The sequence below is a fragment of the Pinus tabuliformis genome, chromosome J (genome assembly GCF_031772625.1).
Source record: "Pinus tabuliformis cultivar Carrire ecotype Pingquan chromosome J, CPIR1, whole genome shotgun sequence".
In the NCBI taxonomy this organism is placed as follows: Eukaryota; Viridiplantae; Streptophyta; class Pinopsida; order Pinales; family Pinaceae; genus Pinus; species Pinus tabuliformis.
In genome coordinates this window covers 237,220,224-237,236,860 of record NC_142295.1, presented here as the reverse complement: position 1 = coordinate 237,236,860, position 16,637 = coordinate 237,220,224, and positions in this window count along the sequence as shown.

Below are 16,637 nucleotides of genomic sequence, written 5' to 3'. Positions count from 1 at the left end.
ATCTACCTTCGTGGTTTTCTCCTCTACTGCCTATGCTATTGCTGCTACTTTTGTGGCCTTTTTCTGCTCAGTGGCTTTCTGTGCCGCTTCCTGCACTACCCGTACCTTAGTTTCTATTGTTTCCTTACACCTTTTCTCGGCCAACTGTGTGACGCGTAGCTTGGCATCGTCCTTCTTATTCTGTGTTGCACCCCCCCAAGTTCTGCAAGATCTAGGGCATGCCATTCCAGAGGCCATGCCTCCAAGACAGTGAAAATGGCATCATTAGTGGCTAAAAAAGGTAGTTTAGTCCACTACTTCATTGTGTCCTTGCACACCCTGATGTATATATTATGCATGTCGACTTTGAATTCTGCAAAACTCTGCAGACTGTTGTACACTGTGGGCAACAAGTGCGGCTTCCAATTGATCCACATCCAGATGTTCACCTCCATGAGCACCCAGAAGACCTTACCGTCGTGTATCCTTTTCACATCCTTCGTGGCCTAGAGTGAAGCATATTTCACGACCTCCAATAATTCTCTGTCAATGCTAGGGAATTGACTATCCTCCGACAATTCCCCCGCTATGAGTACTATGGATAGCAATAGCCACACATAGTGGAAGGTTTTACCCTACTCCTGGGCTTCACAACAATTCTTCAAGAATTATGTATAGAGGAATTCGGTCCAGTTAAACTAGACCCCCTTCGGGCACTGCTTAGCGAGTATGATCACCGGTGCAGGTACTTCGTCTACGCAGAACTTTCGCATAACTTTTCCAGCCAGGATTTGTGTTGCTACGCGTACTGCTTTGTCCTTGATCCTAGAGATAGCGTAGCCCCTATTCTTCTTCTCCAGCTTGTACTTTGTCTTCATAGCCTCCACGAGGGCCAAATCACTACCCTTCCCTTTCGATATGGTCACGGGGTCCTTTCCTTTGTATGGTAGCCAAGAAATGCGATGGATTAGGTCTGCCGTGATGGGGATAGCCTCCTCCAATCATAGATACCCATCATGCACTAGGTAGAGCAGCTGCCTAATGATGAAAATGGCTATTGGGCACAGTGGAAATGCAACACCCATAGTAAGTTCAGTAGCCCGGCATTTTCCACTCCGCACATCCACTTCCACAGTTCTAACATTGTCACCACCCCCACGGTGCTCTACTTCATGAGGTTCTTGGTCTCCAGGTGAGGGAACTTCTCATGGTTAGTGAGGTCCCAATCCTCAAAATTCATGGTTGGCACGTGGCCCACGTGCATGCCTTCAAACACAATTCCATCTGGGAGGAGCGGGGTCTGGAGTGAACTATTGGTTTCGTCAAGGTCCTTGGGCACTTTGGCCTTCCATTTTCGTGGGGGGACATATGCGGGCAGTTTTATCGCAGAGCATGTAGGTTGAATATCCTCTTGCATGCCTTTGTCTTCTTCCTCTATGATGATAAGGGCCTGAAAATCTTCTTCCTCCTCATCTGTTTCTATCGTGACAGCTTTCCCCTTCTCTTCCATTAAAATTTTGCTGTGCAACGGGTTCCTCGGGGACACACGTACTGGAGCCATTGCCTGTTTATCCTTCTTGGGTCTTGGTGTAGGTGGTGATTTGGGGATCTCTGCCACAACCTTAACACCTTTTGGAACATCCTCCACAATTGGTGTCTGCGCGACCTTGTCGACAGTTACCTCTTCTATTCCCAAACCATCCTTAGTTGTTGTCATCATATCTGGGTTGTAATCTATCACTCGTGAACTCAGGGGCTCAGTCAATGCTCAGATCACAATGCTCAGAGCTCTGCTCAATCGCTCAATTCTCAAATGACCAAGTGTTGTTTGCTGGGCAGCCCCCTGCATTTTATAGCATCGTTTGAATTCAAATTCGACAGATGCTTTCTTGGCGGCAAATTTTCCTAAATCTTGCCCATAAATCGCATCTTAAATGTCTGTCGGCTACTCCATTTGGCCTCAAGTCAATCATCCCATCGTGAATAGTGACTTCAATGGTCACTTTCAGGCCAATCTGCATGGCAGCACAGTCCCCCGTGCGCAGTCGTGAACCGTGTGACTCTCTTCTTCTGCGCAGCTCCAACATCACACAGCTCCCGGGCAAGATAGTTTATAGTCTTGTGCTTCTTTCCAACTTCCTAGAGCACTAACACTGTCCTTCCCTTGGCTAGTCAGGTGGTCGCACCACCCATGTGGAGTGCCATCCTATCCTCCATCACGGTTCTTAGATAATCCCCACCTTCTATGGTTGTGCACTTCCTCATTTGCAATGCACTACCCTGGCCATTATGCTTGATGATATGTGGTCCAAGCCAAGGCATCAAACTAACCAATTCACAACGATAGTTCTCAAACTTGTTAGTATGATCGTACGCACGTTGCCTAACCATACTATGTTTTTTTATGAGAAACACTTCCTTTATTTCTTCCTCCAGCTTCTTGACCTCCTCGTCCATCAAAGTGCTTTGTTCTCTTAACCGTACCCTTTCTTTTTCAAGTTCTCGAAGTCTAAGGTTTCCCTGTTGGATTTCTTCCTCAAGTATCATGTGATCTGTCTCTTGCAGCTGTGTGATTCCTTCTTTTAGGGCTTCGCGAACTGTCATATCTACAGGTGCTGCCATGCGCTGACTAGGCATTGCATGCTCCATAGGAATTACAGCATCTACTTCATACATCAGTGTTGGAAGTGCCCGCGCGGTCAAGGTTTTTCACATGGTCCTATAAGCCCACAGAATCGTTGGTACGCACGGGTCCTAGTCAATGCATCTCACCTGGTAGACTTTGTTCAGTAATTCGCACACTTTGTCAAAGGCTTCCACGTGGATAATCTTTGGCGCGCTTGGTCTTATCATATTTCATTATTTTCACCCTCGTCTTGCCCGTTCCTGCTTGTGAGTCTTGTTTCGTAGTGAGAGGACGGTGTGTGTTCATGTAGGTTGCGTACCATATGCCTGTACCCATCTGGAGAGGTGGGAATGTAGGCTATTTCGTCCATCATATCTGGGTTTCATCTGCATCTGAGGCTTTCCAAACCATATGAGCATCATCCTTTTGCATTCCCACCAGTCCTCAAAATTATGCTAGTGCGTACCCCACCACCTTGCAGGCATAACGCGTAGTACCCATTTCAGAACATCGAAATGTTGTTGTTCGGTTACTTCTCTTTCAAATTTGGTTAGGAAATTATCCACTTCACCCAACCCATCATACATAGGCAGATCTCTTACCTCTATTGCTACACAACGTAGTGACTTTATCATCATGTTGCAATTGAGTGTGGTTACCTCGTGTAACTGATTTTGCCATCATTCTATTTCCTCATCCGAATCTGATGTGTAGGAGCTTTTGCACTCCCACAAAATCCTTCCATCTGTTGTTGGATTCACCCGGTCCTGCTCCTGCGCAATTATCTTGTAGATATAGTCTAGATCGTCATCACTTTCACCGTCACGCACTGGCTCTATGTAGCATGCTCCTTCCACAACGTCTAAAGGTACCACTATGTGCAGTGACTTTTTCTCAAAAATCATTTTGCGCTTCTTTAGATTTATTACTCCATTCATGTCAGTGGCCCAATCTATTCCCAGTAGCATAGGATAGGGATTGCTGTCATCAACAATCTCTATCACTTCAAAATGTGCAAGCTCGCTTGCACCTTTGATATCTACAGTTATTCCCTGCAATCTTCCCATCGATAGTATCTTTCACTAGTTCGCCATTCGCAATTGAATAGGAGACCATTGCAACATGAGCCTGCCCATGCACTCCCATGTTTGCTTTGGCAGGACATTCGCATCTGATCCTAGATCCAAAATCACTTCATACATTTTATATTCCCTGATTTGCGTAGTCAATCTCATCTCCCTTCCTGTTCACATCATGTGTTTCCCGAGCTTCCAGACTACGCGCGGTTCTCTTGACCTAGCACACCTAGTGATGAGTTCTTGTAGTCCCTTCACAAACTTGCTGTCGCGTAGCAACTTCATGCATGTCTCCAGAAAGGTAGTGAGCATTGATGGGTCCATCTCTGGTTCTAGTTTGTCTTTACTACCTGAAGTGGAGGACTTTGTGAAGCTCTTCTTAGCTTCTATGAATGTCTCCTTCGCGCACTCCAAATCAAACTCTAGTTCCTTTGTTGGAGCCTTGCAAACCCAGGCACTCTCTTTGGGCCACTTGCCCTTGTCATCTCCTGTCGTAATACCACTTCAGAGCACGATGTCTACATTCGGGTCCTCTTCGTGCAACTCAAACCTCATCATTTGCAGGTTCTGAGTCGGTGGAGGTTGGAGTGTTCCTTTCTCGTGCAACCTCACTATCAGTGTGGGGAAGTCCTCCATCTCATGATCAAACTGGGTACAATATAAACATGATGTTCTCATCAAATTTGTACAATCGCAGGCATAATGCACTGGCCCTCTGCAATTGTAACAAATCAGCTATCCATGACCCCTTCTTGGTCCCATTCCACCTCGACCTCGTCTGCACCCCTTAAATCCAGTGCACATCATCCCTGTATTTTGATTGAGGGCTCATATTTCGGTCTAAACTCTGTAGGTAGGAGTCTGATCCATCATTAGTTCATAACTTCTATAGGTGCGCTCATCATGGCCTACTGATCTACAGAAATTACAGACCAACTACTGGGATGTATGTGTATACTTTTGTAATAGGTGACACTTATCTATAGCATGCTTCCCTCCTATCTGACAAATCACACAACATAATGCAGGTGTCATGCTCTGTCCTGCTTATGCCTCTAGTCTCAATGGCATTGGCCCTCCTTCCCCTGGATAGTTCACGAAAACTAGACAATGGTCCTTGTCATGTCCTTGGCCTCTACATTTTATGCACCATACCTCCTCACACGCTTTTGGGTGAGTTGTCTTATCTTGTTTCAAACTCTGCATCTCTAAACAGAGGCTTTTCAACAACGCATGGATTTTTTGGTCTCCCAGACTAGGATCTTGTACTGGGGTTTCGTGCAGTCTCATTGCAATCTCCAAGGCTTCAGCCTGGGTGGATAACTTCTATTGTGACAGTGCAGTTCTTAGATGTGGCATTAGTGACGCTACAAACCATGCATGGTGCTGCCCATCTGTCAAGGTCATGTTGGCTTTGCAAATCATACCCTTCAGTCTCTGATCTAGCTCCCAGGGGGTATCGCCTGGAAGCATTGCGATTTCCTTAAACCTGATAATCGACCGTGTCTCCGATTTTGGCCTGCTAAATTCCCTATTCAGTGCAGCTTGGATATCCGCGATCCCTGCGTTTGTATTGTCATTGGAATGCTTAATGTACCATGTCAATGCATGATCCTACAACACGCTTACCAGTGTTGTTTCTTTATGTTGTCATTCATGACTCCTTGCGCTTCCCATACAGCCTTTACCACGAACCAAAATTGGTCTGTATCTTTGTTCCCTACCCTTTTGAACACCAGCAACTTTATTACGCTTGCGATATTGAACTATGGTGGTGGCAGAGGTGGTGTGGGCGAAGATGGGGGTGAAGATGGTGAAACTAGTGGTGGTGTAGGTGGAGGTGGTATGCATGGAATTCACTGCCTTATCATACTAATCGTACTCCTTGGTGAAACCTTCACAAGCTCTTCCTTGCTTTCTCGCAGAGGTGAAATCAAGGTACTAGTTTCTATCTCTGCGCTACCTTCATTTCTATAGATCCTCCCACTTCACGTAGCCCCAAACATCAATTTTTTCACATAACCTGCTTTTCACACAGTATCATTTTAATCCAAGTGTTCAAAGATTTAATGTACTTACCTCACGGTCCTTTGAGGAAGCGTCATTCCGCCTTGCTGTAGCTGACCGAAGTATCTACTGCAAAATCGGTGACAAACCCTCCTATAATCTGATTGAGCTAATGGTCCACAATGCGCGTGATCTTATCTTTTGATGCTTCTAGTCTCCGCACCAACTATGGAGTCCACACAATAGGTTTGTCAAGCCTACACCTTCCTTGACTATCTGCTAGCTTCACGACCCACTAGTACAACTCAGAGGGGAAGAATGCAAAGAAAATTTCATGGATTTTCGTATATAAGTAGTGCTCTAACCACTCTTCCTTCGATACCCATGGATTCCTTTTTTCCTACGCCGCGAATTGGTGAATCTTTCTATCCAGCCACTCTTCAATTTCTTTCTTTGTTAGATTCTGGTGACACAAAATCAGACATCTCTTATTCAGATCCCAGTCCTGACAACGGAAACATTTGTTGCCTTATTGGGGCATGACCCAGGTTCAGAGGTGATTTAGCCAAACAAATCCCGGTACTACTGGCCCTTTCGGCAACAGTGCGCGGAGCGCAGACTGAGGTCTCGCCTGAAATAGTATGGGAGGGTGCTAGAACCAGGTTTCTGCACCCTGGAGATGTTTGACGAGTTCAAGTGGTCCGTAGTGCACTCAGCTGCAGAGCCTTCTCCTACCCTACGACCCAAGACACACTTAGACCCTTAGACTCTCGCTCTTCACTTTTACTTTTCTATCTCTTTCTTAGTTCCCTTTTACACTTAGAGCCTCGCTCTATTTATACAATCCCATGGTCCGCGGACCATGGGTAGGCTGACCTTACATTACAAAACTAGGGCAGACAACCCTGTGACTTTATCATACATTTCGCACTCTACACCCACAATTCGCGAAGTCTTTACAACAATATTGGGTCAAAACTTGGGCTTTGAGCCCAAAAAGATGCCTTTGGGGGATTCCATGTCCAACACGTCCTACCAAAGCAAACTTGGGAATGAATGGGAAGACTCGTGCTGCAGTGGTCTCCGATTCAGTTAAGGATGAAAAATCAGCAGAAGATCATCCCCATGGGGCGGCTACAAGGGGTGATTGTAGATATTGAAGGCGCGAGCGCGCAAGCTGACTTTGAAGTAATATAAATTATGGATGATAGCAACCCCTATCTTGCACTCCTTGGCATTTATTGGGCTATTGATATGAATGGGGTAATCAACCTAAAGAAGTGAAAGATGATATTTGAAAAGAAATCGCTCCACGTAATAGTGCCCATAGATCCTGCTGAAGGATCACACTATACTAAACCAGTTCATGATTATGAGAGCGATGACGATTTGGACTGTATCTATAAGATAACGTAATACCAAGATTGGGTGAATCCAACAGGGGATGGATGAATTACATGGTATCTCGAGAGTTCCTGCACCTTGGACTTTGATGAAGAATTAGAGCGCTGGAAGAATCAGTTACATGAAGCAACCACACTTAGTTGTAACATGATGACCCGGTCACTGTGTTGTGTGTCGTCAGAGGTAAGAAATATTCCCACTTATGATGGCTTGAATGATGTAGATATATTTTTGGATGCATTCGAGAGGGAGTTACCAAAGAAGCAGCGCTTCCGGGCTTTGGACTAGGCACTGTGCGCTATGCCTGCGAGATGGTGGGGTACGCACAAGAGTAGCTTTGATGATTGGCGTGAATGTAGGAGGTGATGAGAATGCACTTTTGGAAGCCAAATATATGGATGACAGACAAATATGATGGGAAGGATGATCCGCGTGTGTAGTTGGCCAAATGAGCTCAGGCTTATGGAGAGAAGCCCCAACCTGAATGGGTGCACTTGTTCTGTCACACCCCGGATATCATCCCAATGAACTGGTACTTAGAAACAGAGCTTTGCCATGGTACATGTGAATGGGATATTTTGCGTGAAGGATTCATAATTACATTCATCTTTGAAGACGGATTTCACTGTATTGACGATGCACTACAAGAAGTGAAAGTAGTGATCTTTAGGATACCGCAAAATCCTTAGGATATGATTCAACCCGATTGGACTACTCAGTGGAGTCACGCGTTGGAATTTTATAATGTGACCACTGAAGAAGAAGATGAGGATCCACAAAAGGTTAAAATTCCTGAAGCAGAAGGTCATCATGAGGTTGAAGGACTACATATTGAGAATTGTGATATAACCATGATGCTCAAAACGAAACAGGTAAATATTGGTACGGAGGCAGAGCCATAATTCGTGAAGATTGGATATTACTGGGACAACACGATGGTGGATAAGGTTGCTAAATTGCCCCATGAATACTAGGATTTGATCCCTACCAAGTTTACAGATCTAAAAGGGATAATCGGGGACCTAGGTATTATGAAGATCACATTGAAGCCCGATGTGAAGCTGGTTAAGAAAAGACCTTACCGTCTCAATCCGAAGTATAAGGAGAAGGTTCGCTTAGAGCTAGATAAGATGCTCGTAGTAGGAATCATTGAGCCCGTGGAAGAATCTAATTGGGTAAGCCCAATGGTGGTACAAGAAAAGAAGCAGAAGGATGAAATAAGGATATGTGTAGATCTTAGGATGTTGAACGACACTTGCGTACATGATCCTTTCCTGACTTCATTCACTGATGAAGTGTTGGAAAATGTAGGTGGCCAAGAAGATTATTCCTTCACTGATGGGTTCTCTGGGTACCATCAGATCAAAATCGCGTCAGAATATAGGAGCAAGACAACCTTCTTGATTGAGTGGGGGTGTTTTCAGTACATTGTAATGCCTTTTGGATTGAAGAATGCGCCTACGATTTTTTTGCGCGTAGTGGTTGTGGTGTTCAAGAAATTTATTCATAAGTTCCTGGAAGTATACTTTGATGACTGGACTGTGTTTTGGCTGGTGAAACGCCATGAAGCAAGTTTGCACCTGATGTTGGATACTTGTTGAAGATAGTAAATCACACTCAATCTGAAGAAATTCCTATTTTGTGTTCCTTTTGGGACCTTGCTGGGTCATGTGGTTTGTAGACAGGGACTGATGGTAGACCCCGCGAAGATCGCGATGATACTTAACTTAGAAGTGTCGAGGAGTGTGAAACAACTATGCACTACCCTAGGACATAGAGGATATTACCAAAAGTTTATCAAAGGCTATGCCCAAATCACCACGCCCATGGAGAAGTTGTTGAAAAAGGATGTCACATTCTGTTGGAATGAGGACTATAAGAGAATCTTGGATGTATTGAAGGAAAATATGGTCATCGCGCTGATTTTAGTCTTCCCAAATTGAAAGAAGGAGTTTCATGTACATGTCGACACGTCATGTATAGCGCTGGGAGCAATACTAACACAGGCTGGTGGAGGAGACTTAGACCATCATATAGCATTTGCAAGCAGAAGGTTAGCTAAGGTGGAAAAGAACTACTCCATCACTGAGCGTGAAGGGTTAGCCATGGTATACATGCTCCAGAAGTTCAAACACTATTTGCTGGGTGGCCATTTTAAGATGTATATAGATCATACTAGGCTGAAATACCTGGTCAATAAGCTTGTGTTGGGGGGGTAGAATCTGCATATGGTTTTTATTGTTCCAGGAGTATGATTTTGAAGTTATTGTGAAGCCTGGACGACTGAACGTGGGAGTAGACCATCTGTCGCGCATTGAAATAGGGGAAGAGCCCACTAATTTGGAGGAGGGATTGCCTAACATGCAGCTATTTGCAGTGCGTGTCGCGGACATTCATTTTGAAGATATCATACACTTCCTAATGACAAGAACTTCCCCGGAAGGATATACCATCGAGTAGAAGGAGTTAGTGGTGTGCACGACAGGTTTTTCTCTCATTTCTGGGCATCTGTACAAAATGGGGTCTAATGAGATATTGTGATGATATGTAGTAGAGTTTGAAAGGAGAAATATACTCTCAGGCGCTCATGGGGGCGTCGTGGGAGGACATTATGCAAGGAGAGCGATTGTGCGGGAAGATTCTACACGCAGGGTTGTGGTGGCCAACCCTCGATCAAGATTCAAAAGCTTACTATAAAGCGTGTGATGTGTGTCAAAGAACACACAGGCCATCGTGGAGGGGTGAGTTTCCTCTGAATCCATAGGTGACGTTACAACCCTTTGAGAAATGGTCAATAGATTTTGTGGGACCCATTCAGCCAGAAGGAAAGATGGGAGTGAGTTACATTATCACCGCGATGAAGTATTTAACTCGATGGGTGGAGGAACAACTTGTAAAGGATTATAGAGTCACGACTGCTGCAAAGTTCCTCTTTGAGTATGTACTGACGCTATTCAGGTGTTCAAATATTTTGATGAGTGATCACGGTACGCACTTTCTGAATGAGATGATCAGCATGCTAACAGAGGAATTTCAGGTATATCACCAAAAGAGCATGTCTTATAACCCTCAGGCTAGCGGGATAGTGGAAGCATTCAATAAAGTTTTGGAGAATGCGCTGACAAAATTTTGCAACACTCAGTGAAGTGATTGGTACCTATGCATACTCGCGGTACTATGGGCCTATCGGACAACATGCAAGAAGATCACTCGACAAACACCCTTTAGGATTGTATATGGTGTTGAAGCGGTGATGCCCATGGAACACATTGTGCCTAGTCTACGCATAGCATCACTCATGGGTACGACTGATCGCAGAGCCCTGGAAGAGAGGCTCGTGCAGCTGGTTGAGCTTGAGGAAGAGAGGTTTCTAGATGGATTTCACCAATAGGTCCAAAAGCAGTGTGAAAAAGCTTGGCATGATCGGCACATTAAGCTGCGCACCTTTAAGGTAAATGACTTGGTTTTGTTATATGATAGCAAGTTTGATAAACTTCCAGGAAAATTCAAAATGCACTGGTTAGGGCCCTATGTCATTAAGGAGATTACAGACGGAGGAGCGGTTCAACAAATTGAATGGGGATCCCTTCCCAAGAAAGGTGAATGGCAGTCGATTGAAGCCATACACCAGTGGTCCAGCCATGTGACTAAATGAAGGTAGCACAGTCTTAGCACTCTAGGCAGCTGAAAGGAGGTGCAGGACTATAAACTGCACTGCCTGGGTTGGGGAGCTGCGCTATTAGAGGATTGTGTGAAGCAAGGAAGTGTCACGGGGTTCACGACAGCGTGAAGGGAGTTGTGCTACCCAGGGAGAAATCACGTAGGTCAACTAGAAAGTGACTATTAAAGTCACTATTCATGATTTGACGGTAGAAATGCGGCCAAATGGAGCGTGTGGTCAACATTTAAGATGAAATTTATGGGTCAGATCCTTGAAAATCTGTCACCAATTTGGCATTAATGAACTGAATTTCGGGGGAACAGTCGGATTTGAATTCAAAATGCCCTATAAATTACAAGCGGTTGTCCAACAAAAAACACTTGGCATTTCGAGAATTGAGTCATTGAGCTCTCAGGCGCACATGAAGCATGAGCACTATGAGCTTCTGATATCCAATTCAGTATTTGAGACATTGCCAGAGGAGACACAGGAGTTCTTGCAGAACATCATGTCAGCAGCCACAGAAGCTATAGATACGGAAGCAGAGGAGTTGGTGCCAGAAATTGAGATGGAGGGAGAAGTAGCTGCTCCAGAGGTTGTCAAAGTATTAGCGGAATTCCCCAAATCACCGAGGACGCGAGATCAAAGCTGACCCCAACGAAGGAGACTATGAAGGATAAGAAGGGCAAGCAACCTACAATACCGATGTGCACATAGCTAATAAGAAACCCACCGAAGCCTACCGCACACGAGAAGGGATAATCCATTAATCTAGAGCTGGAGGAGGAAGAAATCGAAGACATCCCGGTGGATGATGAGGATGTGGGAGTAGATGTGGAGGAAGCTGAAGCCTAGGGTTCTAACCCTATCACTCGGTTGCCTAAATACGTCCCTCCACACAAGGGCAAGGCCAAGGTACCAAAGGATATCGATGAGAGCAAAACCCCCTTGCAAACCCCTCTGCTATTGGATGAGATTGTTTTCAAAGGACCACACTTGGCACGAGTTCCGCTGTTAAAACTCAAGGACTGGGACTTGGCTGATCATTGGAAGTTCCCACACCAGCAAATCGAGCAGCTAATACACTGCATCATCGATACAAACACTAGAATGACTGCATTAGAGCCACGGAGGTGGCTTGGAGGAGTAGACAAGGCAGGGTTGCTCAACCTACTTTGGGTGTCACACTACAACCGCACCTTGGTTATAGTATTGGTCATCAAGTAGCTGCTATGGTTGGTGCATGATGGGTGTCTGTGGCTGGACAAGCCAATACCCATCACTGACAGGTTTATCCACAGGATCACGTGGTTTCCCTACATAGGAGAAAATCCATCCATGATATTTAGCAGAAAAGGTGGTGAGCCATGAAAGAGAAGTTTAAGCTGGTAAAGAAGCCGCATGGATATGCCATATGCAACATCTATGACCCTACTGTAAAGGTGGCTACGTAGATTTTAGCAAGAAAGGTGATGAGGAAGTGTCACGTTGATGAGGTGACAGTGCCTATCGTCACACTAGTAGCCCAATGCACCGAAGGAGTCCAGTTCAACTGATCAGACTATCTTCACGGAGAGTTCCTAGCAAAATACCATGAAGCACAGGAGCTCAACAAGACATTCTACTACGCATGGATCTTACTGTCGATTGTGCTGGTAGAGTGGGAGATGCTAGAGGACAGGCAATTCCCTTTGATCATGCCAGACCTACCAGTAGCAACAAAGTATGCTTCGTTGTGGGAAACCAAGGATGTGCAGTGAATCAAGGACAGAAAGATCTTCTAGATCTTGATGGAGATGAACATTCGCATGGCCATCAATATCAAACTGCAGTTGTCACCTACGGTTTTTTCTAACCTGCAGGGCTATGTAGAGTTTAAAGTAGATTTTCACCATGTGGCCATCAGGGCATGGAAGGACCCTGCACAGAAATGGTATGACTTTCCTTACCTGGCAACGGATGATGCCATTGATGCAATACTTGATCGATGGTTGGCAGAGTGGCGCACCATAAAAAACTTGGCAGTGGGAGGAAGCAAGTTCACCACATAGAGAAAGGAGGAAGAGACCAAGCTATAGATGATGCAATTGGCCGAAAAGAGAAAGTAGGAGGCCTCTGACAAGGCCCAAGTAGAGCACAATACCACTCAGCAGGTAGAAAAGCAAACATGAGGAATAGAGTGGGCTCTAATAAAGGTGAGAGGCTACCTTCACCTAAGACAGAGGAGGAGACGGCTGAGCAGATAGAATAGCACAACTTGGACCAACATGCGATGTCTACTTGCATCAAACATCCAAGGGATTAGGATAAAGGAGGGTCCAGGAAGAAATCAAAGGCTACTAAAACATCATTGGTCCCAATCACCCTCACCAAGGGTGATTTGCATGACATCAGTGACACGGTGTGGGATGTCACCGAAAAGGCCCTACAATAGTTTGAGCAGTAGCAGCAACTAGTATTCGGGGCTATCCAGACATGTCTGCAGGAGCTGCAGACCCATGCATCAAAGGCTAGCACAGTGTCTACCAGCCTTGCTATCGACACTTCAGAAGCTACCGAGATGTTGCGCACGAAGGCCTCCAACACGATAGTGCTGCCTAATGGAGCACTGACCATGGAGAATGAAGCTGACAGGCCCACTATCAGTGCCCTAAAGGGAGTAGGGCTGAAACTAGTAGCGCTCCCTGGTGAAGCACTCCACCTATTACAGGATCGAGTGATTGCAGAATTGAGGGCCGGAGAGCATTGCGCCCTCCAGGTGATTAGTGAGTAGCACATTAACAATGATTAGATGGCACTACAACAAGACTCTATCATTGTCGCTATAACCAAGGTGACCAATCAGAACAAGAATATAATGCAGGTCGTTGAGGAGGCATGCCAAATGGTCGTAAAGTTGGACCTTCCTGAGGAAGAACTAGTCGAGGTGTGCATCCGCAAGCTAGCTACAAGGGTGCGTGACACTCATACAGAAATGGTGAGGGTTCAGTTAGAGGTGAACCTGCAGATCACAGAGTTATAGTTGAAGGCCCATCCTTCAACAACACTAAAGAAAAAGGAGGTGCACAACTGATGTCACGAAAGCAATAGCGGTGGTCGACAATGCAGTAGCTGACTGCACCCAACTTTTTGAGCAGTTGTTTGAGGTCTTGACGAGCTTGTAGGGGAACCCCAATGTACAATGACTATAGACAAAATCACATGAGCTACAATAGCATTATGATGAGGTCAAAGGCAAAGCGTGAACCTTCGCGCTCACACGGAGACTAGCAAAGCTACAGGAGGCCAAGTAGCTAAAAGAAAAGGTGGATGCAACACTGCACAAGGAAGCAGTGCTGAAGGCATGACTGAATCCCTGGCTAGATGAGGCTTACATGGTGACAACCTCTATTGAAGGAAAGCTTGTGACTCTCCAAGAAACTTAGCAAAAGCTTCAGGCCAATAGTTCAAGAGCAGTGACCGAGAAAATGGTGGAAAACGCGAAGTAGGCGGCCACACAGTGCACTACCGAGGTTGCGATCATAAATTTCGAGCTAGGAGATCTACGCGCTAAGATCTCCGCACCTATCGAGTGACTCGAGGGCAAGTCACGATGTTTGTTTTGGGGGCTTGTTGGGAACGGGATCCCCCAAGGACAATTTTGGGGCTAAAATCCCATGTTTCGGGTAAAATTTTGTGATCAAGTTGTAAAGACTCCGCATTTTGTGCTCAAGGAGTGCGAAGATTTCATGAGTCATAAAGGGTTATCCACCCTTATTTTTTTAAAGAAAAGTTGGTTGTAAAATATCTACCCATGGTCCACAGACCATGGGATTGTATAAAAAGAGCTAAGTAAGCTCTCTCTAAGTAGTCTTAATGAGTCATAAGTTGTAGTAAGAAGTCTTGAGCGATAACGAGAGAAGTCTAAGTTTCGGGTTGTAGCGTAGGTAGAGGCTCTGCAGCTGAGTGCACAGAGGCCTAGGGTAGAAGCCTGCAGCTGAGTGCACAGACCCCTGCAGATGTGTGCGTAGGGCGGATAGAGTCTATAATCATCTGAAGATATCAATAAGGAGAAGTAATCTACAAATTCTGTGTCTTTGTTTCCTGTTAGTGCATCTTGTCATAGTGTGTAGGAATTTAATTTATAATGCTTATGTGATGCACGAATGTACGTAATTACATTGGATAATTGAATGCAAATAAGGATATCTATTTACGCGGTGCTAACTATGATTATTTAATAAGGTAAGTAAGACAATTAAGCTAGGTTGGGAATTTGCACGATACGCTTCTGTATCAGTGCGAAAGTACTTGAATCGCAGGTTAGGGCTATGTGAAGGGAAATCATACCCCTTCGTGGAGGTACTGAAGGGAAAAATAAAGGGATAGATTGATAGATCCCTAGAATTTAACGACCTGCGTGAGAATAGGAATAGAAGGGATAAACTAACATCACGACCATCTTAGGGTGCAGAAACTTGGTTCCAGCATCCCCCCAATACTACTTTGGGTGATACTTTTGTCCATGCTCTACGGGTTGATGCCGAAAGGGCTAGTAGTGTAGGGATTTGTTTGGCTAACTAACACTGAACCTGGGTCAGGCCCCACCAAGGCAACATCCCTCCCACTGCCAAGTCTATTGTAGTGCACCATTCTGCTGGCCAGCAATCAAGTACTACATAAATGGTGTCATCCATTGCCAAGTAAGGCAAGTCATACCATGTTTGCGTAGGGTCCTTCCGCGCCCTAATGGACACATGGTGAAAATAAACCTTAAACTCTGCATAGCCCTGCAGGTTGGAAAACATCGTAGGAGACACCCACGCTTTGCAATTGATGGCCATGTAGATGTTCATCTCCATCAAGATCTAGAATATCTTGTTGTCATTGATGCGCTACGCATCCTTGGTCGCCCACAGTGAAGCGTACTTCGCTGCTTCTGGTAGATCTAGTGCGACCAAAGGGAATTGACTGTCCTCTAGAAGCTCCCATGCTACCAGCACAATAAACAGCAAGAGCCACGCGTAGTGGAACATCTTTCTGAGCTCCAATTCCTTGCAACAGTTTGCAAGTAACTCACCATGAAGATATTCCACCCAATTGAACTGGACTCCTTAGGCACACTAGGCACACTAGGCTGCTAACGCGATGACGGGCATCGGCACCTCATCGGTGCGACACCTCCTCATCACCTTCCCTGCCAGAATCTGTGTAGCCACCTTTATAGTATGGTCACTGATGCTTGATATGGCATTTTCACGCGGCTTCTTGACAAGCTTAAATTTCTCCTTCATGGCCGTCGCAATGGCCTGCTCACCACCTTTTCCACCAAACATCATGGCCGGATTTTCTCCTATGTATGGAAACTATGTGATCCTATGGAACAATCTATCAGGGATGGGTATTGGCTCCTCCAGCAACAGACACCCATCATGCACCAATAGCAGGTTGAGCAGACCTACCTTGTCTACTCCTTTGAGCCACCTCCATGGCTCCAATGGGGTCATCCCAGTGGTTGTATCGATAATGTGGCACATCAATTGCCCAGTCGCCAAGTGTGGGAACTTCTCATGGTCAACCAAGTCCCAGTCTTTGAGTTTTAACATAGGAACCCACTCCAAGTGCATCCCTTTGAAGACAATCTCATTTGGCAGCAGAAGGGTTTGCAAGCAGACCTTGATCTCATCGATATCTTTTGGCACCTTGGCCTTGCCCTTGTGTGGAGGGACATACGTAGGCAACCAAGTGATAAGGTAAACACCCTGGACTTCAACCTCCTCCATTTCTAGCCCCACATCCTCATCATCCATCGGGATATCTTCGATTTCTTCCTCATCCGGCTCCAGATTGATGGCTTTGGCCTTTTCCTATGCAGTAGGCTTGTCCTTTGATGGATTTCTTCTTA